The sequence below is a fragment of the Pelmatolapia mariae genome, linkage group LG23 (genome assembly GCF_036321145.2).
Source record: "Pelmatolapia mariae isolate MD_Pm_ZW linkage group LG23, Pm_UMD_F_2, whole genome shotgun sequence".
Classification (NCBI taxonomy): domain Eukaryota; kingdom Metazoa; phylum Chordata; class Actinopteri; order Cichliformes; family Cichlidae; genus Pelmatolapia; species Pelmatolapia mariae.
Genome location: NC_086246.1, coordinates 5,169,037 through 5,177,266, shown reverse-complemented (window position 1 = coordinate 5,177,266; position 8,230 = coordinate 5,169,037).

Here is an 8,230-nt window from a genome sequence, read left to right as displayed (position 1 = left end):
CTGCGTGAACCTGTTATACACTGTGCCTTTATCACAAAGTGGAACTACAAATCCTGTGATGTTTTTGAATTAAGTGAAGACTATATTTTTAATTTATGTGAGAGACAAAAGGATGCACTTATATGTAATCATTCTAACTTGTGCAAACCAATTTGACACTAAAAATGTTTAATAAGATTAGTGTGTGTGTGTGTGTGATAGAAAACATGAATTATTGCAGTGATCAAGCGTGCTGTAGTTATTAAACGCAGTGGTTTGTATCATATCTATCTAATAGATATGTTCATGTAAATGGAGAGTCCTTTTCACACACTGAGGTCAATTATGGAGTTCCACAGGGTTCAGTGCTAGGACCAGTTCTGTTTACATTATACATGCTTCCCTTAGGCAGTATCATTAGAAGACAGCATACATGTTCACTGCTATGCTGATGACACCCACCTTAGGTGCGACCATAAAGGGAGTGACTTTTTTTAAGTGGCAAGTAATTTCAGATGCAACGTTTTTATGAGCTCAACAAACAGCGAACACAAACTGTTTGTGTGCAGTTTGTCTCACAGTGTGTTGCCAGCTAAAAGGTCCAGCTGCTTATTTCACAGGGAGAGAAAAGAAAGAGCTAAGAGAGGGAGGAAGATAAGAAAGAAGATAAGAAAGACAGGAGAGGAAGAAGAGAGCTTAGATTTAAAGGGAAGGATGCTCAGGAGTATTTGAAAAACTGGAAATGTAAAGCTCACATGTAAGTCGTCATGTTTTTAAATCAGCTCTTGGGTCTGTACACGTGACGTTATGTTTTTCATATTGTGAAACCTGCTGCTAAACAAACTGAGGCAGAATAACAGTTTTTTAAAGGCTGCATGAAAATCCTCTGCAGGTTAGTGCAGGATAAACAGGTTAGTTTGCTGCACTGTGATGGATTTAAAGTAAAGAACAGTGTGTGACTGGTGCACAGTGGCTGTGGTTTCATCGTCACAGTTAGGTTACATCAAGTGTAGCAGAGATTCATATACATTGTAGCTGATGATGCTGAGATCCATTGACTGAATTCCACCTTCACACCAACTGTATAGTGTCTAATATAAAGACAGCGTAAACAGTCAGTGTAGAGGATGAAATCAGCCAGGACCGTTTATGAAACATCTGCTCACATCTGGTTGAATTAAGCTGTGTACATCCACAGAGAGCAGCAGGTCAGCTGATCACAGCCTGTACACTAAAAAAAATCTACTGGAGCTCTGTTATGATTTGTTTCCCCACACTAAGACATTACAACCCCAGCCTGCTGAATCCACGGGACCTCCTGACTGTACATGTTTTACAATGTAGGCAATAGAAAATAGAAATATATTTTATTTTCCTTCTTTTTCTTCAGATTGAAGCTGATTATAATTAGAATTTAAAAAATAAATTCTATGAACTTTTAGAAGTTCATAAGCAATTCTGCTCCCAGGTCACAAACATAAAGAAGAAATAGACTATACAAATAAGCTGTAATATGTTATATATAATTGTAACTGTCACAATTACGAGGACCTCACAGCACAAGCATTACTCCCAACCTATGATAACAGTGTCTTGTACTGTAATATATGTCAATCAATCTTTATTTATAAAGCACTTTCCATACAACAAATGTAGCACAAAGTGCTTTACATGGTTAAAAGCAGCCCACCCCACCCACCCTCCCACTCACTCCCCACACTCTCATTAACATAAACGATCATGAATACACACATTCCCCCCCCACACACACACACACACACAGACACACACACACACACTTAAAGAGTAAAACTGGGCTAGGTACGTATTAGCCAAGTGAGGAAACACTATCACAGGGAGCCGTCTGCACCGGGAGCCGGTCACAGACCGCAGCCTCGAGGCTGGGCACACAGCAGGGGGGAGGCAAAGAAGCCCCCCAGCCAGGCTGAGATGACCCACAGAGCCCCGGCAGCCACGGTCGATCACAGCCCCGGTGCAGAGAGCCCCGTCCGAGGAAACACTGGAGATATGACCTAATAAGAATATATACAGGATAAAGAGATAAAATAAATAAGAATGTGATACAATATAAATATAAATATAAATAGCGTAAGAAGATAAAAAAATGAATAAGAATAAAATCAATAAATATTAGGTAAAACCTAAATTAATAATATAAATAGAATAACAGGATAGAATAAATAAGCATAAAATAAATAAAGGTGAAAGCTAAATTAAAAAGGTGGGTCTTGAGCCTGTTCTTAAAAACATGTACGTTCTCTGCAGCCCTGAGCTCCTCCGGCAGGCTGTTCCACAGTCGAGGACCATACCACTGAAAAGCTGCCTCTCCGTGAGTATGTGTCCTGACTTTAGGGACAATCAAAAGGCCAGTACCAGAGGACCTCAGGGTCCGCAAGGGTTCATATGGTAAAAGCAGATCTGAAAGATAAGAAGGCCCAAGACCATTAAGACATTTAAAAACCAATAAAAGAAACACAAGGGGAGCCAATGCAGCGATTGTAAAACCGGTGTAATGTGGGCCCGCCCTCTGGTCTTCGTCAGCACACGAGCTGCAGAGTTTTGTAAAAGCTGTAAAGGTGAAATATTCTTTTTGGGGAGACCAGAGAGCAGGGCATTACAGTAATCAATGCGACTGGTAATAAAAGCATGCATCAGCATCTCCGTGTTGGCCCGAGAGAGAATAGGGCGGACTCTGGCTATATTTTTTAGATGATAAAATCCAATTTTGGTTACGTGTTTAATATGAGGGATAAAACCAAGCTCAGAGTCAAAAATAACACCCAGGTTTTTCACTTGCAGTGAAGGGCATAGTGAAAATGCCTGTAATTTAGACAAGAGTTTCTCTCTCTGAGCCTCAGGACCGATGATTAAAACTTCAGTTTTGTCCTGGTTAAGCTGTAAAAAGTTTTCTGCCATCCAAGATTTTATATCTAGAATACAGTTAAAAAGGGCATCCATTGGTCTGGTGTCATCAGGAGACACGGAGATGTACAGCTGAGTGTCATCAGCGTAACTGTGGAAGTTCACTCCATGCCTCCTGATGACACTGCCAAGAGGGAGCATATACAAATTAAAAAGTACAGGGCCTAAAACCGACCCTTGAGGCACACCACATGTCATTTTATGGATCTTAGAGGAGCATGTATCCATACTCACCATAAAAGTTCTGTCTGAGAGATAGGAAGTGAACTAGTTGTGTGCAGCACCAGAGAGGCCCACCATGTGTTTCAATCTGTTTAAAAGTATAGCGTGGTCTACTGTATCAAAGGCTGCGCTTGGATCCAGTAGCACCAGGACTGAGAGCTTCTGGGCGTCCCAGTTACATCTAAGATCATTTAAAACCTTTAGGAGAGCAGTCTCTGTGCTGTGGTTCACCCGAAATCCAGACTGAAATATCTCTAGGATCTGTTTATCATTCAGAAAATCATTAATCTGAGTAAAAACAAGTTTTTCTAAAATTTTACTTAAAAATGGTAAGTTGGATACAGGTCTGTAATTATTAAAATCATTACAATCCAAATTGCTCTTCTTCAGAAGGGGCCTCACCACCGCCGTTTTAAAGTCAGCAGGGAAGACACCCAACTGAAGAGAGCAATTCATCATGTATAAAAGCTCAGCTTCAAAAAATCCATAAAGTGTTTTAAAAAGTGGAGAGGGGATTGGATCTAAAAGACATGTGGTGGGTCTCACTGTGGAGAAAACTTTCTTAAGGTTCTCAGCATTAACCAGGACAAAGCTGTCCAGTGTCTCCTCAGGTACAATCGAGCCTTCAGATGTGTTTAAAATCATATCACGAGAAGATAAAATATCACATCTGATGGTGTTGATTTTTCCCCTGAAGTGGTCTGCAAACTGCTCGCAGAGTGAGTCTGTGGGAGTCTTTGGGAGCTGTTAAAATCAGGGTTAAATAAATGATCTATGGTGGAAAAGAGGACCTTGGGATTATTTTTGTTATTACTGATTATTTTGGCGAAGTATGAATTTCTTGAATTCCTTAGTGTATTATTGTAAATTTTAAGTTGCTTGCAAAGTATTTGATGGTTGATTTCATTTTTATTTTTCCTCCATCTCCTTTCTGCTGCCCTGCAATTTCTTTTGAGTTTTTTGACTTCTTCGTTTCTCCAGGGTGATACATGTTTTACGTTAATCTTTTTGGTGGTGAGTGGAGCAACGGAGTCAAGGCTTTTCTTCAGTTTGAGGTTAAAATGATTAAAAATAAAATCACAGGTTGCAGGTAGAATCACAGGGGGGCATTTGTCTAAAACCCTGGTAAAATTTGCAGCCACTTCAGAGGTTAGATAGCGCCTCCTCACAGTTCGCACCGAGGTCTCCCGCTGAATAAAACCGGTGATGTTAAAAAACACACAGTAGTGGTCAGAGACAGCCAAGTCAACAACAGAGGACACACTGGTGGACAGCCCATGGGTGATGACCAGGTCCAGAGTGTGTCCTCTGTTGTGAGTCGGCTGCGTGACGTGCTGGGTAAAATCCATACAGTGAAGAATGTTCAAGAATTCTTTTGATGTAGGGTCAGAAGGATTATCTATGTGCAGATTAAAATCACCGGTTAGAATTATCATTTTATATTTTGAATGTATGTTTGTTAAAAATTCTGAGAATTCCTTGATAAAAGCAGCACTGTCTTTAGGTGGTCTATAAATTGTGACAGATAAAACTGGAGGGCTGCTGAAAACAATAGCGTGGAATTCGAAAGTGGTAAAATGATCAAATAAAATTTGTTTGGTGGTGAGTGTGTTATTGGTTAAAGATGCAGTCCCACCACCTCTCTTACCACTTCTAATAGAAAAAGAGAAATTAAAATTTGGTGGGGAGGCCTCAGTGAGAACAACTGGTGCATCCGAACCCAGCCATGTTTCAGTTAAAAATAAACAGTCAAGTTTATTATCTAAAATTAAATCATTAATAATAAAAGACTTATTCAACAGAGAGCGGACATTTAAAAGTGCCATACTGATCGAGACTGGTGGATTTTTGACAGTAGAGTTCAATGAATGCTGAGATTTTTGAAGAGGCCGGAGGTTATTAATGTTTTTGGAGTTACTGGATTTATGATAATTGTGTTGCTCTCTGTTTGTGATTATGACGGGTATTGTGTTGACTGTGGGAGAGAGAGGTCCGAGTCCAGAGTTTTGTGTATTACTGTTAAAAGTGGAACCAATACAGGAGCTGGGACCAGGGGGACATCAGTCAGTGGCGGACAGATCAGCAGGTAATGTCGGTTTGGGGTAGTGACAGGGCCGTGTGCGGGAGTGCTGTAGGCCAAATACCAAATTGGCGGACAGCAAACGGCGTCCCCAGGCATTGAGGTGGAGCCCGTCTGCCCCAAAAAGATGCCTCCTCTCCCAGAAGGCATCAAAATTGTTAATAAAACCCACGCCGTGGGAGACACAGGCGGAGGAAAGCCAGGTGTTAAGGCTGAGCAGCCGGCTGAAACGGCCTATCCCTCTGCCGCAGGTGGGGGTGGGCCCGGAGATAAAAGCACTCACCTGCAACTGACCAAGGAGGCTGAAGAGTTGGAGGAAGTCCAGCTTCAGCAGCTCAGATTGCTGTTTGGGGATGTCATTGGTGCCGATGTGGATGATGAGCCGGTTGGCCTGTGGGTGGGACGCCAGGATGTTGGGAATTCCGTCCACTATGTCGACAACGGTGGCTCCCGGGAACGACAGCGTGAGCGCCCCCCTCATCCGCACGTTCCTGACGATGGAATCCCCGAGGACCAGCGTGGAGAGAGGAGGTGCCACCGGGAACTGCTGACCATCTGAGACGCCCGCGCCGCGGCACCGGGGGTGTTCAGGTGGAGAACCTTGGTGTTACATTTGATACAGCTCTGACGCTGGACACACACGTTAAATCTTTGGTTCGCTCTTGTTTTTACCATTTAAGAAATATCGCTAAGCTGAGTCCCATTGTGTCACGTTCCGAATTGGAAATGATTATTCATGCTTTTGTTTCATCCCGCTTAGACTATTGTAATTCCTTGTTTACTTGCTTAAGTAATGCCTCCCTGGAACGGCTGCAGGTTGTTCAGAATGCTGCTGCTAGGCTTCTGACAAAGCATCACAAACACTCCCATGCCACTCCCCTCCTGATTGAGCTGCATTGGCTCCCTGTCAAGTTCAGGGTCCAATTTAAGATCCTAATCATGACTTATAGGGCCCTGCACAGTGTAGCTCCAACATACTTAAGTGATCTTCTTCTTTCTTATCACCCCAGCAGGTCCCTGAGGTCTTGTGACCAGGGGTTGCTGGTTGTCCCGCATACAAGGTTAAAAACAAAAGGTGAGAGAGCGTTTGTATCAGTGGCTCCCAGACTCTGGAACTCGCTCCCTTTGAGTTTGAGATCTGTGGACTCAGTCATGTCTTTTAAAAAGCAGTTAAAAACCTATCTGTTTAAACTCGCTTTTGGTTAATTTTGTTTTGTTTTGGATTTTAATGTCTGTTTTCTGCCTCTGTAAAGCACTTTGTGATTGTTATCTTGAAAGGTGCTATATAAATAAAATTTTACTTACTTTACTTACTTAGATGCGCCAGCCGGACCGCGTGAGTGACTCCCAGGTAGCCGCGCCTTGGGTCCTCTTCTCCGAGGAGCCGGGGTAAAGCACAGTTCTCCGCGGTGAGTTTGCACCACAGCGTCGGGCTGCCTGCCGCGGCTCCGGGGACGCAGTGGTGGAGATGGCCCAGACCTCAGCGACACAGCGGGATGGCGAGGGCTAGCGGCCAGAGGAGGAAAGTCCACAGGGTCCAGGACACTGAATTTATTCTCCAGCACTACCGCACCGGAGGGGTGAGGGTGCGAGAGACGGATCCTCCTGGCCCCTCTGCAGCCACCGCGCGTCCCAACCATGGTCCATGGCGCTGGTTGGAGTGGAGTGGAGCTGACCAGAGCCTTGGGTCTGGCCCCTAGTTGAAACCAGCAGTTCTCGTCCGTGGCAGAAACACCAGCGACACAAGTTGGGAGCCTGGGTTGACTGTTGGCGGGATCTTGGGACACAACAGCTGGGTGGTGCACTGTGTCGGCTAGCTCAGCGCTAGTAGCGGTGGTTTGAGCTTTGCCAAGGAGGATCGTGTCAAGTTCGCGTTCAGCCCCCTGGATTTGGTATAGCGTGGATATCCTTTGTTCCAGCTCGATCACTTTTTGGCTCAGGTTGATGCAGCTTTCACAACTGGATGTTGAGGTAAGTGGTGCCATTCCGAAATCTCGTACCGGTGACAGCGTCAAAAACAAAAACTGCCACTTTAGCTTACGTTTAGCTAGTTGTGGCAGTTGCTAGCATGTAATGTTTTATTTATCTGTTATCTTTACAAATGTCATCAAGCAAAGGGAGAACACAGCATGACACATGTTCAAACAAGGAAGGTTTCTTCTTTAAAATGATTCATTAGTCAAGTGGACATCACATCATTGTTCAGTCAAATACATGTTCAATGATCACTCAGAAATGTCTCATTATATTAAACAGAACCTGCCAACTGAGCTCTGAGAGTGGGCAGTTCATTGAACTTGTAGATTCAAGCTGTGTTTCATGTTTTTGCCCACCAGATGGCACCAAAGCAGGCTGTATTGAAAACTTTGAGTAATTAAGCCTTCCTCAGTACAAGCTTCAACGCTTCAGAAAGCTTCATTAGCCCATCACTACTGAATAGCCATATTAGTTTTATTGTAGTGTAGGTGGTAGGCTAAACACCAACCGTCTGATTAATAGGTGACCTGCTGTAACTGCTGAACTACAGCCAAAGATGTGGAGAATGAATCTGCTGAAGACCAGAAAATGTCTGTTTGTTAGCAAAAGTATGTAGACAGGTGGAGTTACAGCTAGAGGCTTTTGAAAACCCACTTATCAAAGGAGCAGTGTTACTGATTTAATTTTAGTGAATAAAGCATGTGACCATAGAGTGGAAAATCACTAATGCATTACACTAAGACAAAGAGGGAAGTGTTTCTGGAGATGCAGATTTGGGTTTTATACCCACATAATCTCACTGAGTGTGTGACTAATGACAGATTTGTTGCATTCCTTTTTGTGGGAATATCCAGCAACATTACAAAAAGATCGAAACTGATTGGCCTTTGATTTAATGAGCCAAATATTCACTTTTAAAAACGGACTTTTATTCTAGTTCTGAACATCAGTGTTACTGGTGACGAAATCAAGATTTGTTGGATATTTGCAATAAATCAATCATCTTTACTAATATGTGTGCTTTTGTTG